Source organism: Mirounga angustirostris, unplaced genomic scaffold (assembly GCF_029215605.1).
Source record: "Mirounga angustirostris isolate CCGP_5_RB_7025 unplaced genomic scaffold, mMirAng1.0.hap1 SCAF_5, whole genome shotgun sequence".
Classification (NCBI taxonomy): domain Eukaryota; kingdom Metazoa; phylum Chordata; class Mammalia; order Carnivora; family Phocidae; genus Mirounga; species Mirounga angustirostris.
Genome location: NW_026991713.1, coordinates 80,086,252 through 80,110,107, shown reverse-complemented (window position 1 = coordinate 80,110,107; position 23,856 = coordinate 80,086,252). Strand labels below are relative to the sequence as shown.

The following is a 23,856-nucleotide window of genomic DNA, read 5'->3' as shown; positions in this document are numbered from 1 at the left end:
AGCAATTACATAAGTACAGGAATGAGGAAACTTATTTCAACATAGCTCATATGAAAAGAACAGGAAGCAGTGGCCTCTTAAAAGGTTAATGCAACCTTTCATTTCTGGTGGTGTGTGAGACTAGATACATTAAACTACTCTTCTACCACAAACTAAAATAAAAACGCTAGGTAAATTATATAAATGTACCTTTAAAAATGATGAGGGGGAAACGTGGGCCGGAAAATGAAAGTGAGAACTCAGTGAGGTGAGTGAAACGGCCGATATGAGAACACTTGTTGAATCCAACAAATAATGAACTTTGATTTACTTGGTCTCCTGTTGCTCTCTCCAAAGCCCAGAACCTGTGTTAGGGGAAAAAATTGTTTAATAGATGTCTCACATCCGTCTGGGAACCCCCTAAAGGCTACTTTCATAGTAGAGCGTTGAACTAGAACTAACTTTTTCTCTGACTCCTCCCAATCCCCAGCAACTCTAAGGAAAACTGCCTAATATTTCATAACCAATAACTAGCATTCATGCAGGTTTGCAGTCCTAATTTAGACCTACCTGGTTGATTCAAAAAAAGACAATATTTAGTTGTAAAGTGGTTTTTGCATAGTAGCTCCAGGCAGTAGCAAGTGCAGATTCCTTCTGGGGGAATCTTTCTTCAACCCAGGCCTCGAAGAGTTCGAAAAATATAATTGCAAGAAATTTTAACTCACAGTCAAAATTATAAAACAGACAAGTAAACAAAGCATCATGAATAGATAATAGAATTAGACATGGAGTGGGACGCCTGGGTGGCTCAGTCGTTAAGCGTCTGCCTTCAGCTTGGGTCATGGTCCCAGGGTCCTGGGATCAAGCCCCGCATCAGTCTCCCTGCTTAGCCAGAACCCTGCTTCTCCCTCTCCCTCTCCTACTCCCCCTGCTTGTGTTCCCTCTCTTGCTGTGTCTCTGTCAAATAAATAGATAAAATCTTAAAAAAAAAAAAAAAAGAATTAGATACAGAGTGATCTCAAATATAGTTATCAGACAGAGAATGTAGAGTAACTTTGTCTTAAAGAAATGGGAATGTTAAAAATGTGAGTGAATAGCAAGCGAATATAAAAATGACAAAGGAGGTCTGAAAAAACTAAATAGAGCTTGAGAAATTAAATATATAATTGGATTTTAAAAATCAGCACATAAGCTTAATGGTAAATTAGACCTAGCCAAAGAAAGAATTCTTAAACTGGAGGACAGTTCTGAGCTTTCTGACTGTAAGAAACTCATTTATTGACGTGTGTATACATGTGATACCGGTGTATAATTTAAGCCAAACTTTCAAGAAATTGATTGTTTCCTCCTAAGGGTAATGTTCTCTATTATTTTTCCTTTCTAATTTGTTCTTTTTCATTTAAAAACAAAAGTTGAATCCAACCCAGGAAATTTTATAAACCACAGTGAGTCATGAGTACGGTTTTGAAGAAAACTGATATTAATAAAGTTGAAAATACACATACCCCACAACCCAGCATATATCCACCAGTGTTCAGAGTACTTTATATGGCCCACCCCAGAAAACCTGGAAAAAAACAAAACATCAGTTGTAGAAAACGTAACTATGGTGTGCTTTATACATACAGTGGATTACTGTAGGACTAAGGTGATAACTGAACATGATGAACCACCAGTAAATACAGCATGGACACCACCCCATCAGAGTGCATGCTGCCTGGAAACAGCCAGCCTTAGTCCATACCTGTGCATGGGAACTCTTTCTGCAGCTTTGAAAATGAATAGATCACCCATCTAAGCAGCAACACAATAGAATAGAAAAAGCAAGGTGCAAAAGATTATATGTGGTATGATTCCATTTATATGAAGTTCAGAAATTTAGGCAAACTAAATAGTATATCATTAGGTATAAATGATTATTTTTCTAAAGGCAAAAGTACACACAGAGTTTAGGGGAGTTTTAACCTCTAAGTAGGGCGTGAGGGAGTGGGTTAGGAAGAGTCAAAAGGAGCTTCAGAGATATTAGTAATTTTTTTTTTCATAAAACTAGTTGTGGGTACAACTAGAATTCCCTTGGAATTCTTTATCCTTTATATCTACTCAGTATTTAATAAAAGTAATTTAATAAAGCCAAGACAGAATCAACACAGGTAATAAATCTTTTATGCCGATCAGACCGTCCTTAGTCATTTTTAGTTCATGGACATTAAGAAATTGGAATATTTCCAGAGGAAAATATCCAGGGTGATGATATAAACCTGGTCTTGAGCCTTTCATTTTTTAGATGCAGAGCATGTGAATTTTGAGCATGGGGCAGTTTTGGTTTCCCCAGGCCTGTTGGCTAGTATGTGTGGGAAGTGAACTCTGCTAAGTCTTAGGGCTGCACTTGTGTCGCACCATGCAGAAATGAGTTCTAAAAAATTTCTACAATTGTTGTGTAGTTTGCTAAAGGTTTTGTTTTTTTCCGTCAGATGCTGTACTGTAGGCCTTATGTGGCATGTCATAATATACCAAATAACAGCTCAGGAATGGGATCTTTCATTGCTGGGTTCAGACAAGCCCTGTGCTTTCCCTAGCTCCTGAAAGCATCTTTAAATTCGGTAGTATCCATCGAAGGGAGACACATCCGGGTAATTTTGTTTGGTGCCTTTTGGAGGAAAGGCGGACTCAGTCCTAGCATTGCTCTGTCTTTGGCTGTGCAAGGAGCCATTTTGTCTGACCAGGGCCTTAGTTGGACATAGACATGGAAGGCTGGGCAGATGGTAGCCTTTATCTAGGTAATGATCACTTGAGGTGAAGGTATAAATTAGCAATTACTGAGGATCTGCAGTGCGCCGGCTGTTGTTAGGCATTTTTTTTAAGACTTTATTTTTTTAGAAGGGGGGAAATCGGAGGGGGAGAAGAACCATGAGAGACTATGGACTCTGAGAAACAAACTGAGGGTTCTAGAGGGGAAGGGGGTGGGGGGATGAGTTAGCCTGGTGATGGGTATTAAAGAGGGCACATACTGAATGGAGCACTGAGTGTTATACGCAAACAATGAATCATGGAACACTACATCAAAAACTAATGATGTAATATATGGTGATTAACATAACATAATAAAATAAAAAAAAAGATTTTATTTTTTTAGAGCAGTCTTAGGTTTGCAGCAAAACTAAGAGGAAGTTACTAAGATTGTCCATATATCCCACATGTGCATAGCCTTCCCCATTATCAGCATTTTCCACCAGAGTCATACATTTGTTACGATTAATGAACCTACACTGACATATCATTATCACCCAAAGTCCATAGTTTACACTACCGTTCGCTTTTGGTGTTGTACATTCTATGTGTTTGGACAAATGTACAATGATATGTATCCCCCATTAGAGTATAGATTTGCATTGCCCTAAAAATTCTCTATGTTCTGCCCATTCATTCCTCCCTGTCTCTCAACCCATGGCAACCACTTACTGTCTCCATAGTTTTGCCTTTTCTTGAATGAATGTCATATAGTTGGAGTCATATAGTATGTAGCCTCTTCAGATTGGCTTCTCTTTCACTTAGTCATATATGCATTCATCTTTCCTCCATGTCTTTTCATGGTTGATAGCTCATTTTTAGCTCTGAATAATACTCCATTGTCTGGGTATACCACAGTTTATTTATTCACCTACAGAAGGACATCTTATTTGCTTCCAGGTTTTGGGAGTTATAAATAAAGTTGCTGTAGACATCCATGTGCAGGTTCCTGTATGGACATAAGTTTTCAACTCCTTTGGATAAATATCAATGTGTACAATCGCTGGATCCTATGGAAGGAGTGTTTACTACACACCAGCTGTCTTCCAAAGTGACTGTATCATTTTGCATTCTCATCTGCAGTGAATGAGAGTTCCTGTTCCATTTGGTGTTCTCAGTGTTCCAGATTTGGGGTATTCTGATAGGTGTGTAGTGGTATCTCATTGTTTTAATTTGCATTTCCCTAATGATATATGACGTAGAGCATCTTTTCCTGTATTTCTTAGGCATTGTCATATAAAAATACTCTATTCCAATGGGAAGGAAGTGGTCTTATCGCCATCTTATGGATGTGGAACTCAGGGAGGAGTAGCTAAAATCACTATTTGAAGTAAAGAAGGCCATCCTGTCAGGAGAGCAAGCTGCAGAGTCCTGGCTAGAGGCAGTGTTATGGAGTGTTTAGGAACATAGGCTCCAGTAGACAGAGCCAGATTCATATTCAGAATCTGCCATTTGCTAGCAGGGTGAGCTGGGTTGTAAGTTATTTGCCTTATCAGGAAGTGAGGAAAATACTTATTTCGTGGGATTGTTATGAGAAGTAAATGAATTAATATGCATAAAGTACTTAAAACAGTGGCTTGGCACATAGAAAGTGGTATAAAATGAGGTGGTGAGAGAATTTTTTTCCCTGACTATAGGTCTAGCAAGCAATTCTCCTGGTCTCTGTGACCCTGTAGCAGAGCCTGCCCTCAGTGTTAAAGAGGTGAGATAGTTACGTCCACTCTGGTTTCCCCAGCATCCCAAGTTGGGTTCTGCGCCACCCAGAGGTGGGAGTGGTCTTGATGATTTACATTCATCAGTTCATCTTCTCCCAAGATCCTTCATCTTCCAGAGGCATAGAGATGTTGATTATGATGCATTTATTAAAAGATACAGCAGGTGCACTTATTCCCAAGAGCTTTGCTGTACAGATGAGGAATTGAGGCTCAAGGAGGTTATGAGTGTCCCAAATGCACATCATAGCAGAGCTTGGATTAGGGTGTTTGCTGCACTACCTCCAGAACATGTGGAGGGCAAGGTCACTTTTCTCCTTGGAGCCTTGACCTGATAGTATGGATGACCTCACATTTCTTGGGTTGGCTGGACCATTGAGATTGTGGGTTCTGAGTGCCTTTTGGGGCCTGTGATGTGTAGGCTGTTGCTAGCTTCCTTATGTCAGCACTGCTTGCCTCTTCTGTTAGCACATCTGCTGACTGCTCCTCTTAACCCAATTTCTCTCTGAGTCGTGCAGGCATTAGACTTCCAGTGGCTTCCTCCGTGTGTTTCCCTCACATCTGACCTATCATTTCCCTTAGTAATTGGCTTTTCACAACCCTGACCAAGTTCCTATTTATTTATTTCTCCCCCTCTTCTCTTCTGCCACTTCTGTTTGCTTTAATCATTTTCCCTTTTTTATACCATTTTCTCCCTTATTTATCCTTACACACTGGCTCTTGTATGTTTCTGCCATTTTTCCTGTATCTGGGGTCCAGAGTGGACTCTTGATTTTTGGAGTCATTGCTAGACAGTGAATGGTATGAACTGGAATGTGGTATGAGCTGCCCAAAATCCATGATACATCAATGGCAACTATGCTGTGCGGTCTTGCCTCCTAACTTCATTTTTATTAACCTGGACACAAATTGAGCATTACTAGCACAGCATTACAGTCAATATCATAAGGTCTAAGAGAAAAGAAGACACCAAACCTATGGAGACTGTAATTCCAGAAATGATCCAAGGACTTCCCTTCCTTAAGGCACTAAGGCAGGAAATGATAAGGTCTCAGAAATAAGTAAAGTTTAATAATTACAAGTGCCTGACTTAAATAGCATTTAAACATAAAAATACTCTTCTTTAGCTTAAGGTAGCCTTATTGCTTATGCTCTTCTTTGAACTGAAGTGAAGACATTTATTCAAGATTAACATACATTATGAAACAGTTCAATTTAGGAAATTAGATAATGGTTTAAAACATACTTGAGCATGCTGAAATGTTACATAGTAATTGTCAATTTCAATAGCAGGGTATTCTTTGCTCTCTGTTTTTTGCCTTTTTTTTAAATATATGCTAAAAATTTTCTGTCAACTCCTATTTTATTTTTTTAAAGATTTTATTTATTTATTTGACAGAGAGAGACACAAGTGAAAGCAGGAACACAAGCAGGGGGAGTAGGAGAGGGAGAAGCAGGCCTCCCACGGAGCAGGGAGCCCGATATGGGACTCGATCCCAGGACCCTGGGATCATGACCTGAGCCGAAGGCAGACGCTTAACGACTGAGCCACCCAGGCGCCCTGTCAACTCCTATTTTAAAAGGAGAATGAAAATCATTGTCACTTGAAATTAATTAGTGTTATTTTTAAAATGAATCCATCACATTTGAAAATACCCTTCTTTATGATAGGGTTTTAAAAAGTCAGTTCTGAGACCAATAGAAGAAAAATGGGAGAAAGTTTAAAACATCCCCACAGACAACCTTCCGGTCAGAACTTGTGAGGTCTTCAAAAGCAATCTTGGGATTTTTCTTGTTGTCTGGGAGCAGTATTGAACAGATGGTAAACTGACAGAAATAAAGCTGGATAATCAAATTTGATAAGCTAAGAAGAGGTTAACTAGAGAAATCTGTGGTATTTTAAAAAAATTTCCAGGGTGATTGGGGAGTGGTGGCTAAAATCAATATTTGGTATTTCATTTGTGTTAATACAAAAAACAAAACCACAAGTTTGCTTTTTAATTAAGTTTTTTTTTTTCATTTAAAAATTAGTCCTCCTACCTCCCAACCAATCTGTCCTTGTAGGTGGAGAAGGAAAAGAGAAATTTGTATCAGCTGGCTGCCTGCATGCCACCTCAGGAAATAGCATGTCAAATTCCTGCTTTATCAAGCCCCTCCTGCTGGCCTTCCTCCCATCCTCATTTAGTGAGTGTGCCAGATTCTGTGTGAGGTGCTGGGACTATAAAGAAGAAATGGAACAGGATTCCATGGTACAGTGGGGGGGGTGGGGGGGGTCTAACAAATAACACAAAACATACTGGAAATCTCCAATCCTTTTAGTATGTCTAGAGAAACTACCTAGGATCAGCATGGGTTATGTGAATTAACTTGGGATGGAAGTCTGGTAGAAAAAAGCAGGATCTTTCAAATCAAGTACTCCTGAGTTCGAATCAGGGCTCCACCATTTACTAGCCATGTGATCCTGGAAATGTACCATATCTTTCTGAGATCTTAGTGTCTTCATCTGCAAAATGGGGACTGTCAGGATTTACCTTCACAGGATAGTGGATAGCTTCTAATTATGCATAGAGTGTTGCCTGGCACTAATTTTCCAAGTGTCTACTGAAACTTCTTTAAGAGGCAGGAACTTGGTTCACATCAGGTCACCTAATCTTTCTGAGCCTCAGCTTTGTCATTTGTATAATGGGAATTTGAACATATTAACGTGAAAAAGCTCAAAAAATTTGCAGTCATATGCAGGTATAATGACTTATTTCACAAAGGCCTCCTGACTATCCACCGGGATATGAACTCTACTGTAGCTTTTTTTCAGGTCTTTTTGGTGCTTCCAAAACATTCACTTGGTACTACTATTACTACATATTAGTTATGTCACACAAATATTGCAGAATTAATGGAAAGAAACCCATATCTTATTCACATTTATTATCCCTACTATATTTTAAATATATTAAGGGTTTGGTAAATGTTTATTATATAATCATTTTTTGTTATTATCATTGCCCTCAGCTTTGCAAACTAATACAGCTAATAGCATCATAATGGATTTATTTCTGCCTTTATTATTTCTGTAATCATTTTATTGTTTTAACATTTTATATGGAATATGTAAAACCTAAGATACTTTTCTTACTAACATTGCATATTTCTTTTAATACAACTGAATCATATTCACAGATGTAGGATGGCTGGGAGTTTTGGTGTCAAAGAAGAAAAAAAAACTTTGAATGTTCCTACCTTTTCTTTTATTAGAGAAACTAAAAATTCAGGAGATTTTCAAATTTGCATAATATTTATGATTTTAATTTGTGTATATAAAGAGATATCACTTATGAAAGTATGCTATTGCATTCTATTTATAGTTGAGTATTTATCGTTGAATATTTAGGCAGATTTTCTCTTTTTGATAAAAAGAAATGTGCTTTTTTAACTTTTCAGGCATCTTGAAGTCACAGAGGAAAGAATAGCTTCCTCCAAACCTTTAGACTTTTTCTTTCTTTTTTTTTTTTTTTAAAGATTTTATTTATTTATTTGAGACAGTGAGAATGAGAGAGACAGAGAGCACATGAGAGGGGGGAGGGTCAGAGGGAGAAGCAGGCTCCCTGCCGAGCAGGGAGCCCGATGCGGGACTCGATCCCCGGACTCCAGGATCATGACCTGAGCCGAAGGCAGTCGCTTAACCAACTGAGCCACCCAGGTGCCCTAGACTTTTTCTTATTTGACCTATAAGACTTAAATAACTGGAGCAATAAGCTCTTTTCTGAGTTCTACAGTAATAAAAATGCCACTGTTGTCCGTTGATTATCCATCTGTGGGCCTAGTTTAGAGGAAGGGAATATACCAAACAATTAATCAGCAGTCACTAAGAGATACCAACAAGCAGATGAAGGGCTTGCATGCTTTATTTCTTTTTTTTTTTTTTTTTTTTAAAAAGGGGGCACCTGGGTGGCTCAGATGGTTGAGCGTCTGCCTTCGGTTCAGGTCATGATCCCAGGGTCCTGGGATCGAGTCCCGCATCGGGCTCTCTGCTCCTTGGGAGCCTGCTTCTCCCTCTGCCTCTCTCTCTCTGTCTCTCATGAATAAATAAATAAAATCTTTAAAAAAAAAAAAAAAGAAAGAAAGAAAGGAAAAAGGCAATATCTCTTGAAAACTGGAATTTATTTTGCTCTTTAGTTCTTATTCTGTTTTGGTTTTGTTCAGTGTATAGGAATTGCAGTAACCTGATACTGTGTTCATTTGCATCAATAACTTCTATTTGCATTCTTACAAACTAATTTAAATAAAGGCTGTGTATGTGACAATAGATATATATTAGTTATCTATTGCTGCATAACAAATTGCCCTGAACCTAGGGACTTAAAACAATAAATGTTTTGTTTGTTTATTTTGTTTTATCTCACCAAATTTCTTTGGATCAGGAATCCAGGAATGTCCTAGGTGGGTGGCTGTAGCTCAGAATCTTACATAAGATTGAAGTCCAGTTGTCATCCCATGTTATAAGTAGTCTATGTGAAGACTTGACTGGGGCTGAAAGATTCACTTCCAAGATAGTTTGCTCACATGCCTGGCAAGTTTGAACTGGTTGTTGGCAGGAGGCCTGTTTCTTACCATGCGGACCTCTCCATAAGGCTGTTTGACCGTGTGTAATAACACGAGCAAAGGATGAGAGAGCAGGATAGAAGCTGCATTGTTTTTTATGACCTAGCCTGGAAGTCACACATCATTTCCATGATAATCCTGCTGGCTATACACGTTAACTCTGCTCATAGTGGGAGGAGAATACACAACGGTACGAAGACCAGGAGGCAAGGATCTTTGGGGGCTACCTTGAAAAAACTAGAATGTTTAATCTAATATGCGCAAGTGTCCAGTGAATGTTCAGATAACTTAAATTTTAATTTTATCAAAAATAATATAATTACTGGAGTGTGGAGGTTTTCAGATTTTACATCTTTTATCCCAAATTGCACATGTTGACATATATTGATTATTGGTCCATTTCAATTGAATATAGATAGCAGTGCAAAATGTCTCTGCCCTCAAGGAAAGGCAAATGTTTCATTATAATTTTTCCAAGTATTACAACAGAGGTACATACTGAAGATGATGAGGTCAGGTGTTGAAGAACATGAGCTCTGAAGTCAGTTTGCCTGAGTTCAATTTCTGGCTCCCTTATTTATTGGCTATATGACCTTGGACCTCTTATTCAACCTTCCTAATTCTTTAGTTTCCTTTTCTGATTATTCCCTTTTTATAGCTTACCTTCCTCGTAGAGTTGTGGGGATTTAGGAAACAGTCCCAGAGAGTACTATTAGCCAGCCACTTGAGATTTTCTGGAATGATCAGTTTGGATGAGGGAAGGCTTCCAGGGAATGTGAGACATCTGAGTGGCCTCTTGGAGGGTAAGTTGGAGTTTGGTCAGCACAGAAAGTTGGTGGAACCCGGGAAGAGACGCCAGCATGAAGGAGAGCTAGAGGCGGAGGAGCTGAGCCGTGGGGTTGAGGCTGGGGCATGTCCTGTGGTGGCTTCAAGGGAATGACTCGAAGTAAGTTTAGACAGTGGCATGCAAGGATGCGAAGAGTCTCAGGTGGAGCCCCAGGACGTCGTAAGTTTTCTGAGCTTATCTCAGTTTAAATCACGAATGTCTTACTGCCTCATGACCACCCTCACAATTGCTAGATCTTATGTCCATATTTGCAGTTAGGAAAATATTGTCACTACAGTTATAGGCAAAACAAAAGAAGTTTGAACTTTTTTTGTGGAGGCTTTTAAAAAGAGTAGAATTGTAGGATTTGCTCTGTATGTGTGTGTGTGTTTTAAGTGGTGTGGGCAATGGGTTGAATAGTTAGGATGGTTATAGATATCAGTAGGGAGAGGACTGAAGCCTCACAGGAGACTAGAGAGGTGCGTACAAGTACACAAGAGCCTGAGACCCTTGCTTCTTGTCAGTTTTGGCATTTCCCACAGGCATCGCAAGCCTGTTCCCAGGACACTTGCCATCCCATTCCAAAGAACTGTGGCTCATCCAGAATTTTGCAATTATAAAAATCTAAAAAGGAGAGATTTTAATGTTAGCATATATGTAAGTATCAGTTTGAATTATACGTGAGGAAATAGGCACAATAATCTTCTTGGCCTTTAAATGTCTGGCTCTAGTATTGATAACCTTATTTTATGGATAAAAGAAGATAATGATTATATCAATTTTAGAAACTCCTCAACTGCCCACTTCCCGGGTTCAAAAGATTGTTTTGATTCAATACGTGCCCTCTTTATTGAATGGAGCGCACTGGGTGTTATATGCAAACAATGAATCATGGAACACTACATCAAAAACTAATGATGTACTGTATGGTGACTAACATAACAATAAAATTAAATTAAAAAAGAAAGGTTTTTTTGAAAACAAAACTGAAAAGAAAGATGAGGCTTTAAAGAAGAAAAGACAGGTAAAAAATGAGATTTTTAATTTAGATAAATAAGAATCCCTTTGGCAGAGAGCTGGATTCCAGATGGCTTCTGGGCCCAGGGGTGGGAATTAGGGTGCTTAGTCTATTTAGCCTTTCTCACGCAGTTTTTAATTCATTTTCCAGTACTCTCTCCCAGCAGGGCTGACTCTTCATTGCTTTTTGGATGACATGCTCCACGGACAGGCTCTTTTACCAAGACACATGAGCCTCAAGTACGTGTCTTTCTTTAGCTTCTTTAGGAGGTAGGTAGGTAGGTCTAGTTGAAGCCAGAAGGCTCTAACCCATCTGACATAAAATGATGAAACAGGAATTCTGTGATACCTAGTTCACTTAAAGCTTATTTATTTTCATGAGAAAGAATTTTAATGTGCGTGCTGTCCTCTTTTTCTTTGAAAACTTGGAAGCACTAATGCACCTTTGCCCTGCAGCCATAACACTATGTAAAAAATAATCTAGAAATGGGTAGTGTTTTTATACAACTGTTAAGTTATATGAAACATTCGTCTGATAACCAGACTGAGAGACAGTGTGTCCATTCAGGGATATAGTAGCCTTGCAGGGAGAGCCCAGCTGTGGAAGGGGAAATTTTGGAGTAACTTACCCTGTCTTCAGTTGTGTTTGAAATTTATATATTTTCTGATAGTTTGCATCAGATTGGGGCTCTCTCTTTTTATTTCTAATTTGATATTTCATATTATTTCATAACTAAGATTTTAAGGATTGTAACTTTTTTCATGGTGTTTTCTACTCATAATAAAAGTAGTTTAGTGTCTTGGTGTGCAAAAAAAAAATAGTTGATGGAAGATGGTCTTGTTACTAAAGTAAACCTTTCTATAAATAAATGCAGAAACATCTGTTAAGGGCATAGTCTGAATGTGGCAGACATCTGAATTTCGTCAATTCCCGCCTTGTGGCCAAGATTTCTTTCTTAAGCTTTCTTTATAACTAATGGCAGAGTTTCACATTCTCACAGCATTAGGCAATAGAATGGTCAGAAGAACTGGTGCCAAGTTACCCTCTTTCTTGGGTTAGCTGGTGGTAATAATTTATACTCACCAAGGAAAAGTGTGGCATGTTTTTGTTTTTATTTTTGAAGACTGAAAACCTGAGATCTGTCCTTCAGTGTCACTTCTAGGCCCTGGGTCTAGGCAGTTTTCCAAATATCTGTTAAACTGCTTTCAAGAAATTATTGTGGTGTTGCAGGAAGCTTTGGTCAGGAGAATAAGGCAGCACACAGTCTTTCCTAGAACACCATCGGCCCATCAAATGACCTTTTTCAGAAACAACTGAGATTCTTTTTTCAATGGCAGAAAAATGCTAATTGAAACCAAACAGAAAACAGACTCACCCCACAAGTATTGTAGTTCAGATGAGTAAGGGGGAAGTCAGAGAGGGGATGAAAAATTCTTCTTGGGAAAACTTTTGAAGCTAAAGCTTATTTATTTGGTCTTTGATGATTATAAGTTAAAATGGGGTAGTTTAGCATTTTTAAGATAAAAATGAGCCAGGACTGTAAGAACACTGTGTACCCTTTCAGGTGCCTGTGTACCTCTTCCTAGAATACCTGTCTGGTGCTCTACTCTTCCTCAAGACTACCTCAACACTCCTCCCCTTGGGGACTCCAGCGCCGTGAGGTGAGTCGGCAAATTTGTACTCCTTGCCTATATCCTAGAAGAGTATCATTTAAACTGACATTTTTAAAACAATTTTTCAAAATTTTGGGAGGCTTTCAGAGGATGTGTTTACTGGTGAACTCTCAAGAATCATCATTTGTAAGCCCTATATTTAGATAAGTATAAAGTTTAATTAGCAGTAGTATCTTTTGCCAGTGTAATGTAAACCCTAGGTTCAAATTTAGGTTGACACGAATAGCATTATGAAACATACTTTAGATTTCAGATTTGAAGTCTGAAGCAAATTTTTGCAAATTACTATGTCACCACTCTTAGGTTTCCTGAGCATTATTCTACTCATGCTCTAAATTGACAGCCTCTTTTTTTATTGATTGATTGATTGATTGATTAAGTTTTTATTTTAATTCCAGTTAGTTAGCATACAGTGTTGTATTAGTTTCTGGGGTACAATATAGTAATTCAACACTTCCATACATCAACCTGTGCTCTTCAAAACAAGTGCACTCCTTAATCCGCATCACCTATTCAACCCATCTCCACCCCTCTCCCCTCTGGTAACCATCAGTTTGTTCTCTATAATTAAGAGTCTGTTTCTTGCTTTGTGTCTCTCTCTCTAATTTTTTCCCTTTGCTTGTTTGTTTTGTTTCTTAAATTCCACATATGAGTGAAATCAGATGGTATTTGTCTTTCTTTGACTTATTTCACGTAGCATTATATATACTCTCTAGCTCCATCCATGCCATTGCAAATGGCAAGATTTCATTCCTTTTTATGGCTGAATAATATTCTATTTTAAATATATATTTATTTATATATATGTACACCACACCTTTATCCATTCATCAATCGATGGATAGCAGCCTCTTTTAAAGCCAAAAAGTATTTCTAACAGTGAAGGTTAGAAGGTCTCAGTAAGTCTGAAATAGCTTATAGTGTGAGCTTCCATCCCTTAAGTAGTGTAATTGGCTTCATTAAGTAAAGGGGGTCACAAAGTCTCTTGAAGTGGGAATATACAACTAAATTAATTTTCACTTGCTTTTTGTACGTTTGATGTGTATCCTCTCTTGAACATTAAAGTGACTCATTGGTCTCAGAAGGGAAAATAATTTGACCTTGTTTGTAGTATGTGAATCACTTGTGAATAAACTGTTCACACTTTACAGGTGAATAAACTCTTTAAGGGCACCAACCAGCATGCTGTCTCGGAAATTCCTTAGTCCCTCATTTGCAAAAGTTATGTGCTTGCATTTTTGCCTCAATGATGATTTTCAAAGGTCTTACATAATTAATTCCCCCCTGAAATAAAAAAGTATGACCTTAGAGCCTTGTAGTAATTGCTAAACTATGTGGAGGGAAATGGATTCCTAAAACCACAAGTCCTTATCCTCACTGGTTCCGTTTTCTTCCTGTAGACCCTGTTGCATTGCTTGCGGCATTAGCAAAATCCATGACTAGAAGGCCCCAAGTGTTGAAAGTAAAAGATAGTCTGATTCTAATCGAGCAATTTTGTTATATCCATGTAAGAGCTGAAAAATTCTAGTTAAGCTCTGTTATTTGTAATACAGTCTAAAGAAGAAAAGTATAAGGAACAAAATGTATTATGTAGTCCCACTTACTATAGTTCTCTCCATAATTGTGTCATCACTTAAATTTTAGAGTTAGCTTTTATCACTGATAGAGCTATTCTGTAAATCTTTCTTTTCTTTACATTAATTATTTTCTATTTGGTAGGATTTATGTAAAAGTTATACCAAGAGGAACTATGGTTCAGATTTAATGTTTAGAGATTGTGTACACTTGGGTTTGAATGTTTCAATTATTTTGTTTCTTTTAGAACACTGGTAGTTATCCCCTCATACAGGTAAGAGATGTAGGAGTTGCTTGGAGTTCACTGCCAAAGAGTTAATTTTTTACTATTTCTTTTCAAATGTTTAGTATGCTAAAAATTAACAGCCTTTGATTCTTGACTTCAAGTGCATAGAGACTCCCTTAACATACTGCCTTGTTTTCCTTTTTTAAATGGAGTTTTGTCTGGATGTGGTAGAGCTATACATAAAACAGTTTTGCTCTTGGATCCAGTAATCCAGTTTACTCATTGAAAAGGATATGTGAGTTCCCTAAACCTTTTTGAATGAAGCATCTAATTTCAGTCATGTTAACTTTGATAGCAACAAAACCAGCTTTGAATTCTCAGTATTGCTACACTGTAAAGCTACCTTAAATTTTTTTTTTATGGAGCAGCTTTAAATTTTTAATGTTTTACAATCAGAATATTTATTTCTACTAAATTACATTTTCTCCACAATGATGCAGTTTTTCCTGAGCCGTTATTCTTTTAGGGAATGATAGAGAATAATTCACATTTTATTTATCACAAGGCATCTTTTCCTAGGTTTGTAAATTTGAGGCTGTGTGAGAACAAACTTCAAAGCTCCTATTTTATGTAAAAAAAAAATAGATTACATAAAACAAAATGAGATTTTGCAGATTATTTATTTGCTTCTCTCTCTGTTGGGAATAGGACTGCATTCTTCTCCCATCCCCCTTTTCTGGTACCTTCCTATAAAAGGCATTAGAGGGAAAAGAATGATAAACAGGACTTAGCCCTATAATCTTCTTTCAAACTGCCTTGTAAGTAATTTCCCATAGTTTCTGTAATGAAGCTTATGTTGGTAGTATAGGGTGCTTCTGGTAGGGGGGAGTAGTTTCAAAATACTTTTTCTTTTTTTTTTTTTTAATTTTTATTTATTTATTTATTTTTATTTTTCATTTTTTTATTATGTTATGTTAATCACCATACATTACATCATTAGTTTTTGATGTAGTGTTCCATGATTCATTGTTTGCATATAACACCCAGTGCTCCATGCATTACGTGCCCTCTTTAATACCCATCACCAGGCTAACCCATCCCCCCACTTCAAAATACTTTAAGCTGTGTGTGTATGTGTGTGTGTGTTTTCAGGTTAGGTTTTCTGCCCCTTGTAGATTTAATGGAAAATATTTTTTATTTGCTTATACTTGGTTTTAATGGTTTAGATGGGGGCATTTCTAAATAAAACTTGTAAAGAGATGTTTATTGTTGTTACAGGTAATTCATGCACACAGATTTTAGGAGGCTCAAAATGATCTTTTGGCAGAAAAACTTGGTAGAAGAAGGGGGGACATTTTCTGTAATTTAAGTTGTCATAGTAACCTGCATCAAACCTATACTTGGAATCCAGGCCTGAAGAATTTCAGTGACAATAAACATTCCAGTTGCATTCATCTTTTTTTTGCTCTCTGAGAAAGGAGCCATCAATTGTGATCTAATTATTTCATTTCTGTTTTTAGAAGATGAGTAGCAGCTTGCATTTTTTAGCACTTTGAAAGTTCCCTGGCAAAGTAAAAATGAAAAGTTAGCTGTTTATATTTGAACTTGGCATTTTCTGATACTGTATCTCAAACTATTTCAGATGATGAGATAGGTTCAGTATAATGGTTACTTAATAAAATATGAAAAAAAAACAGAATTTAATAAGGATTTGAAGACATTGCCACATACATTTGTTAACATGCAAGTTTTAATATTAAACATACTGGAATCTGGTTTTCATGGAACTCTGATCTGGGAATGTTAGGATTTTCCTAATACCAAATTGTTAATATATTTCTTTTATGGCATCTTGTACTTAAGCATGAATGTATTTAAATAAAAAGGATGAGGTATCATTTTTGTTAGCAGAATAAGTTTACTTTGAGAAATTTGTATCCAGGCATTTTTTAGATATGCTCTCTTTCACAAAGGACAGTAGAATGTTGTTTCTAAAGACAAAGCTTTTTTAGGGTTTGCTTCACTCTTTTGCTTTTTGCAAGATACTGATTACTAATCAAGGTAATTTGGAGTTAAAAACATTCTCCTTAAGCAAGGAACATTAGGAGAAGTAAGGAGATAAAGATGTGTGTGTCCATTCATTTTAGGAATCTTGGAAGATAAATTGGAAGAGTTTGTGACTAGTCTAAGTAATAAAAATAACATACAAAATTAGCTGCTATTGGATTTAACTGTAGCTATCTGTAGATAAAAATGGTAAAATTCTTGTAGAAACTTTTCCACATATATATGAGACTCTTAATCAAATGGATAATTTTTTAAAAAACATAAATCAGAATTTAAATTTTAAAAAGTATTAAGGTAGATGTAGAAAACCTAGATAATCCATTTACTGGGAAACTGTGAAGGAAAATATAATCACCTGTTATCTCACTGTTAGAAATATTTACTATAAACATTTTATGGGAAGTATCTGCAATTTTATAAACAAATTAGGAATCAAGCCAATAGGCAAAATACTAATAATGGTGAAACACTAGAATTTTATCTCCTATTAGAATTAGCAGCATACTTGCTGCCATCACTACTAAAGTAACTCTGAAATATTTAGCCAGTGTATTAAGAACAGAAAAAGAGAGAGAACTATTGGAAAGGACAGAATTATTTGTAGATAATAAAAAATGCCCAAGATACTCAAACTAATATAGTAAAATTCCATTGTAATGTAAATAAGCATGATTTGTGTAGTAGTAATAATCAGTTCAGAAATAGAAAAAAAAGAGACCATTCATAGTAGCAACAATCCTTATGCTGAGGATTAAACTCTGTAAGAAATGTGAATGGCCCATGGGCAGGAAACTGTTAAACTTCATATAGGTCTAAAGATTTGTTCAGTCTTAGTACTTAATAAGGGAATGTCGTATTTGGTATATCATATCATTAAAGATTCAAAAACATGTACATGAAACATATATGAGTGACCTTTCTGTAAAATGTAACCTAGATTCCTAATGTTGGCTGTGGGGGAAGATAGACCAGAATGCTCGTATAATGAAACTACAGGGTAGATGGTGTTGCAGCTAGTAATGTAATCTGACTACCTACCTACCTATCTACATACCTGCTTATTTATAGATATTTTTTTTTTACTATTTAATGAAATGGAAAAATGAGAGTAACCTAAAAAGTTAACAATGTCAGGATACAATATAAACTATAACCTTTAATTTTTAAGTGTATTTACTAAGAAAATAAATGAGGAGGCAACATACAAAGTGTTAATGATGACTATCTGCAAGTGGTAGAACTACAAGAATAATTATTATTATTATCAAATTATTATTACAGATTCTCTAAAACAAATATATTTATAATCAGAAATTTGAAAATAGATTTAGTTTTCCAAACATCTAAGGTTGATCAAATGTCTAAGATTTCATTATATATCTTCTTGAAAAAATTATTGTAAAAACATTTATTGAAATGGGTTATATACAGAATTAAAAAATGAGGGGATCATCAGAGTCTCTGGTTAGGGCTGAATAGACTGCACTCCCCAGCTACCATTCATATTAGACTGTGGTATATACCTGTGCATCTGGTGATTATGCCTCCTGGGAGTGTGGGGCCCAACATCCCTGAGAATGATAAAGAGCAATGTGTTCCTATGTTCAAATCTCAGCCCTTTCCCCCATGCCTATGTATCAAGTGCCACAGCAGTTTAAATGTTCAAATATTGATCGCCAATGACATTGGATCAAACTTACTGAAGTCTTTATGGATTAAGTAGGAGAATTAGGACAATTATTTTAATTCTGCAGCCATTTTGATTATTTACCCTTCTCTCCCCTTTCCCATTGACTCTACTGTTTTGTTTACAGCAATTACACCTGGGCAAGAAACTTAATAATTTTTAGGAAATATACCCAGCATGAGATGCTGTGCCTCTGAAGTCTTAAATGTTAACTTTAATTTTTTTGTGCTGTTCTTCCTGAATACAGCTTTTAACAGAGGATTTGTTTTTTCCAATACCCACACAGTCCAAACCTGTGGGAGTCAACTGTATATGTAAGGGTCTTAGCGTGTACAAAATTCAGTGTATGGTAATTATCACCATTTTTATTAAAAGGGTGATATTTTCCCCAAATGCTTCAATCTTGTTTCAGACTTAGGCTAGATATACTTTTATATAAGCAGACTTTCATTCTTCTGTACTTATGGAAACTATATAATTTTTCAAACCAGACACTTTGGAGAGTGAAACTTGGCACTATTGATAATTATGCTGGGATAACAATGCAAACCATTGCTGTTCTAGGCAAACCAGGATGAGTGGTCACTCGGGGTATACTGGTAGTACCTGATTTGTGGTTCATGCTCAGAGAACACAGGTCATTGTCATTGAGTGAGACAGGGAGGATATAGGACAAGTGAGCTCCCATTCATCTTTTTGAGCTTTAGTTCCTTACTCGTTAAATTGAGGTTAACGATGACTAGCTCACAGGGTGGCTGTAAAGATTAAATGAAATTGTGATCTCATAAATACAGTATATATGTAGAAATTAGACACCTGTTAATTCTCCTCTCTGTCTCTGCAAATTACCTTAGCTATGCTGATGGATGAAGTTTTGTGTATAGCTGTGTTATGTACTGACTTCTCACACTTCCTTAATGTATCTTTGTAGTTCATTTGACTGGACATGGTAGGTGGTAGTCATAACCAACTGCACATGTGCTTCCTTACTTTACAGTGGAGAGTTGGTCTATATTGCTTCAATTAAGCACTTTTTAACATTGAAAGGTATGAATTGTAGTGTTCAGGAACCACACCTGCTTTCCCTGTAAATTCTCTGTCGTATTTTTTTTTTCCTTTTGTGCTTTTCTATTTTTGGATGATTCATAGTCTAAATAGGAGGATTTTTTTTCCTTAAATATTTCAAATATGAACATTTATGCATTTAATAGACTTTGTGTGAATAAAAGACACTTGTTTTGCACATCAGCTGCAGAGATGTGTTTCTTGGGGAAAAAAATCTAGCTGAAACCTTGAAAATTAATAGGATAATTGGTAATATATATACCAAATTTGATTTTCTTATAATTTATAAATAAATTTTAATAACACAAAACTGGAGGAAGTAATAGACCTCAAGGTTCGGGTCTTTGGCAAAATGACCACAGCATTTTCACCATTATCTTCCATAGTTGTTCTCTTCATTAGCAAATCTGTGTTCAGACCTGGTATTGCCCGGTCTTCAGGCTTACAGATTGGTAGTAAATGACTTTAGTCATATCATAAATTATGCAGTTGTGGAATGAAGAAGGTATGATGGGAGCATATGGGGAAGAAGTTTGTACAAAGGTTAAGGAAGGCTGCTTGTGGATACCATTTAATTAAGTGTTTAATGGTGAGTAGGTCTTTAGGGAGTGGGGAGAAAGTCTTTGAAAATGGCCTGGGGAATGGCATATGCCAAGCCTAGAAAGGTGCATGAGGAGCAAGGATGTGTTTGGGGCTTAACAAGTACAGCTAAGTGTGGATATGAGTGTGGATGGGAAGGGGATGCCTAATTTTAAAAAATGGGATTCTTATTCTAATTGATACAAACAGCCTTTTCTGGGGCTCTGGGCTTTATTATATTGAAAGGATCAAAATTATAAGTAGATAAAGTTCTATTTGGAGAAGAAGTAGAAGTGTTTATGATTTGGAGCAACCTAAATTTCAGAAATCTCTGTAAGGAGAAAGATTACTCACATTCTTTATTCTTTATAGTTTCTTTGTAATCTTAAGAAATTAAATATTTAAGGGCGCCTGGGTGGCTCAGTTGGTTAAGCGACTGCCTTCGGCTCAGGTCATGATCCCAGGGTCCTGGGATCGAGTCCCACATCGGGCTCCCTGCTCCGCAGGAGGCCTGCTTCTCCCTCTCCCACTCCCCCTGCTTGTGTTCCCACTCTCGCTATCTCTCTCTCTGTCAAATAAATAAAATTTTTAAAAATAAATAAATAAATAAAATGTTTGCACTGAAAAAATTAGATATAAATAGATAACATTAAAAGCTGTACTGTTTCCAGCCAGTTGATTTAACATTCCATTCATTTTGTTAACATTTTCTCCTGTGAGCTGCTCTATAGCCACCAGACAATTTTACTGTGCAAATTCTTTGCAAATTTTGCCTTGTCAAAATGTGAATTGTGTGAGGGATGAAATGATTAATAATTGCTTTTTTTTTGTACAGCAGATAACACTTTCAGAAAAAAATATGCTGATATTAACTGCCATTTCTATTCCATTTTGCTCCCAAGAATTGTTTGAATGTATACACTCCATCTTTTTATTATCTTAAGAAGTAGAACTGTTAACAAAATAGTAATTTCATGTAGTAATATTTATATCATCATGTGAAAAATAAAATAATGTCATATGGGTGACTACCTTAGTTCTAATACCATCTTGCCTGCTTCATTTTGTATTTTCCCTGTGCTACACTATAGCACATACATAAAATCTTTTTTACTTGGAAAGCACTTTGAACATTCAGATTTGAGCTAGAGGAAACCAAGGCCCTGTTGGAGACTGATTTGTTCCCTTTAGACATCTTCTCTAGGGCAGAAACTCTTCTACACATATTTGTGGTCCCAGTGCCTAGCTAGTAGATAAAAATCTGTCAAATAGGTGGATACATCTCTTACAACCCACATCTTTTGATTCCTAATCAGTCCATGTTCTTTCCTATACACTTATACTTCCCCCATCTGTTTTTCTACTACAAAATGGAAGCCCTAGGTTTCAAATTATCTATAATGCACAGTTGTTGGCTATCATAATCCCATCCCCATCTCACAAGAAAGCCACGCTCACCAACATGTTAGGACGGGGGACTATGTGGGCTGAGAACCAATGGATATACCAGAATATTCCTGAATACATTTAATTTCCATACTCAAGATGGATGGCACTTTATGCTTTTCAGCATGTTGTTCATGCTTCTTTTGATTAAACTGCAGAGTCAAGAGATTCTATTGGATTAGAGGCTGTATTTCTAGATAGTGTTTCTAAGCAGGAATAGTTCCACCATCAGGGGTGTTTAGGAAATTTGGGAGGACATTGTTGGTTATCACAGTGATAGAAAGAATGCTACAGGCATTTAGTGAATGGGTAACAGAGATGCCAGGCATCCTGTGGTACACAGGACAGTTCCACACAGTGCTATTAGAATAGCCCACTCTGTTTTCCTATTGAAAAACCACAACCGAACATACTTTTTACATGTATACCCAAGGCATTTTTGCATTGTCTTAATATATAATGAATTTTCCAGGAATGCAACTATTACGGAAATTAAGGGAAAATTGTATTTAATTCAGAATTTGAAAAAGAGTTGTTCCCCAGCTTAATAACCACGTGACAGGCAGCAGTCCCCCGTGTAGTATTTGAGTTTCCTATCAACAGACCTACACTTACATACCTGCACTTACAACTGTTGCATTTATGGTATAGGCATACCTCAGAGAGATTGCAGATTCGGTTCCCCACCATTGCAGTAAAGCAAACATCACAATAAAGCGAGTCAAATGAATTTTCTGGTTTCCCAGTGCACATAAAAGTTATATTTACACTATAGTCTGTTAGGTGTATGATAGCATTATGCCTAAAAAAACAATATACCTACCTTAATTTAAAATACTTTCTTGTTAAAAAATACTAATCATCATCAGAGCTTTCAGTGAGTGGTAATCACTGATCACAAATCACCATAACAAATATAATAATGAAAAAGTTTGAAATGTTGTGAGAATTACCAAAATATGAGAGAGACACAAAGTGAGCAGATGCTGTTAAAAAGAAAAAAAAAATGGTATGGAAAGACTTGTTTGTTGCAAGGTTGCCACAAACCTTCCATTTGTTAAAAAAACACAGGATCTGCAAAGTGCAGTAAAGCGAAGCACAATAAAACAAAGTGTGCCTGGGAAAACATAAGGATCTAGATGCTTCATTATGTTTTGTCATTTACATATTTAAATTCATGTCTCTGTTATAAAATATTTTTCTTTTATTTCTTTCTGGCTTCCATGTTGAGAATAACGTGTTTGGGGGTGGAGGAAGCACAAGGGTAGAAGCAGGAAGACTCATTAGGAGGCTGTTGCAGTTATTCAGGTTAGCAGTTACATAGGGTAGATAGAGATAGAGCTAACAGGATTTCCTGACAGATTAGATATGGGTTATGGGAGAAAGAAGTCAAGGATCACTGTCGGCATTTGGGCCTAAGCAACTAAAAGGATGCATTCTAGTTGCTTTGAACGGAGATGAAAGAGTGTGGGTGTAACAGATAAGGGGGGTAAGAGTAAGTTCTTTTCAGACATATTAAGTTTGAGATGTCTACTGAACATCAGAGTGGCAATGTTGACTAGGCATCTGAATGTGAGGCTGAAGTTCAGAGAGGGGTCTGAGCTCAAAATAATGGGAATTGTCAGGTATATAGTATTTCAAGAAATGATCAAGTTGAATGAAATCACCAAGGGAGTGAATATAAATGGAAAAGAGTAAAAGACCTATGATTGAGATTTGAGATTCTCAAACATAAATAAAGCTTAGAGAAGAAATTGAGAAGGAACACCAGTGAGGTTGGAGGAAAAGGAAGAAGAGAGTACAGGTGTTCCGGAAGACAAATGAAGAAAGTTTATCAGGAGGAAGGAGTAATAAATTGACTCTTAGATTTAACAGTGAGCTAAGCATGATGGATGAGCTTGGTTTTGGTATAGTGATAGGGGTAAGAGCCTAACAGGAATGAACTCAGTGGAGAAAAGAAGGTGAGAATATGAAAAGGGAATAAGATATGGAGGACAGCTGGTAGGGGAAGTGGGATCAGAAGAAAGTTGTTTTGTTTTTTGTTTTTGTTTTATGATGGGTAATATAGGTACCTATTTATTCTCTGATCCACTATAAAAATCAAAGGAGATCGTGATGATGCTGGAGCTGATATAAGGGGACTGGCATCCTGGTTGGCCATGGTGTGCCTATGACTGCACCACTGGTTTTCCAAGCATCTGGTATGCCATAGCCCTGGAATAGCTAACTGATACGTAATAGATTTTGAGACCCTGGGACCAGAAGGCTTTCTCACTCGCCAGTGTTTCTTCCTTTTTTGTTTAGGAAAGTTGATCAGGCACCAGCCAAAGGGTTTAGGCTTTAGCCAGACACTAAATTAGAAATTAGTGGGAAATTAGAAGGGAAGGCAGAACCAATTTCTTCTCCATAGGCAACTACCTGAGAACAGCTAAATTTTGTCCTTCTTATCCACTTGGAACGATCTTAACCATTTTGACTTGTAGGCAAAATGGCACAGGGCCTTTAGAATAAGGAAAGTGAGGCACCTACAAGGGTGCAAAATACAAGGAGGCACTCACTTTTAGAGTCATGCAAATACAGTGTTGGCACTTGAGAATGATGCTTCATTGCATTTTGC

The 23,856-nt window shown here is 36.8% G+C and overlaps 1 protein-coding gene across 3 annotated transcripts in view; it reads left to right on the top strand.

Annotated features, from left to right (window-relative positions):
- The window catches only part of RASSF8 (Ras association domain family member 8), a 127,465-nt gene that overhangs the window by 32,468 nt on the left and 71,141 nt on the right, over window positions 1-23,856 (top strand). Inside the window, exons 1-2 of one of the 3 annotated variants that reach the window (XM_045873738.3) lie at window positions 11,142-11,160; window positions 12,486-12,582. The exons of 1 other annotated variant lie outside the window; for it this stretch is intronic. The gene's annotated coding sequence lies outside the window, so the exon portion shown is untranslated. Of the gene's footprint in view, window positions 1-11,141; window positions 11,161-12,485; window positions 12,583-23,856 lie in introns of those variants that run through there. One more of the 3 variants, XM_045873737.3, reaches the window with a different exon arrangement.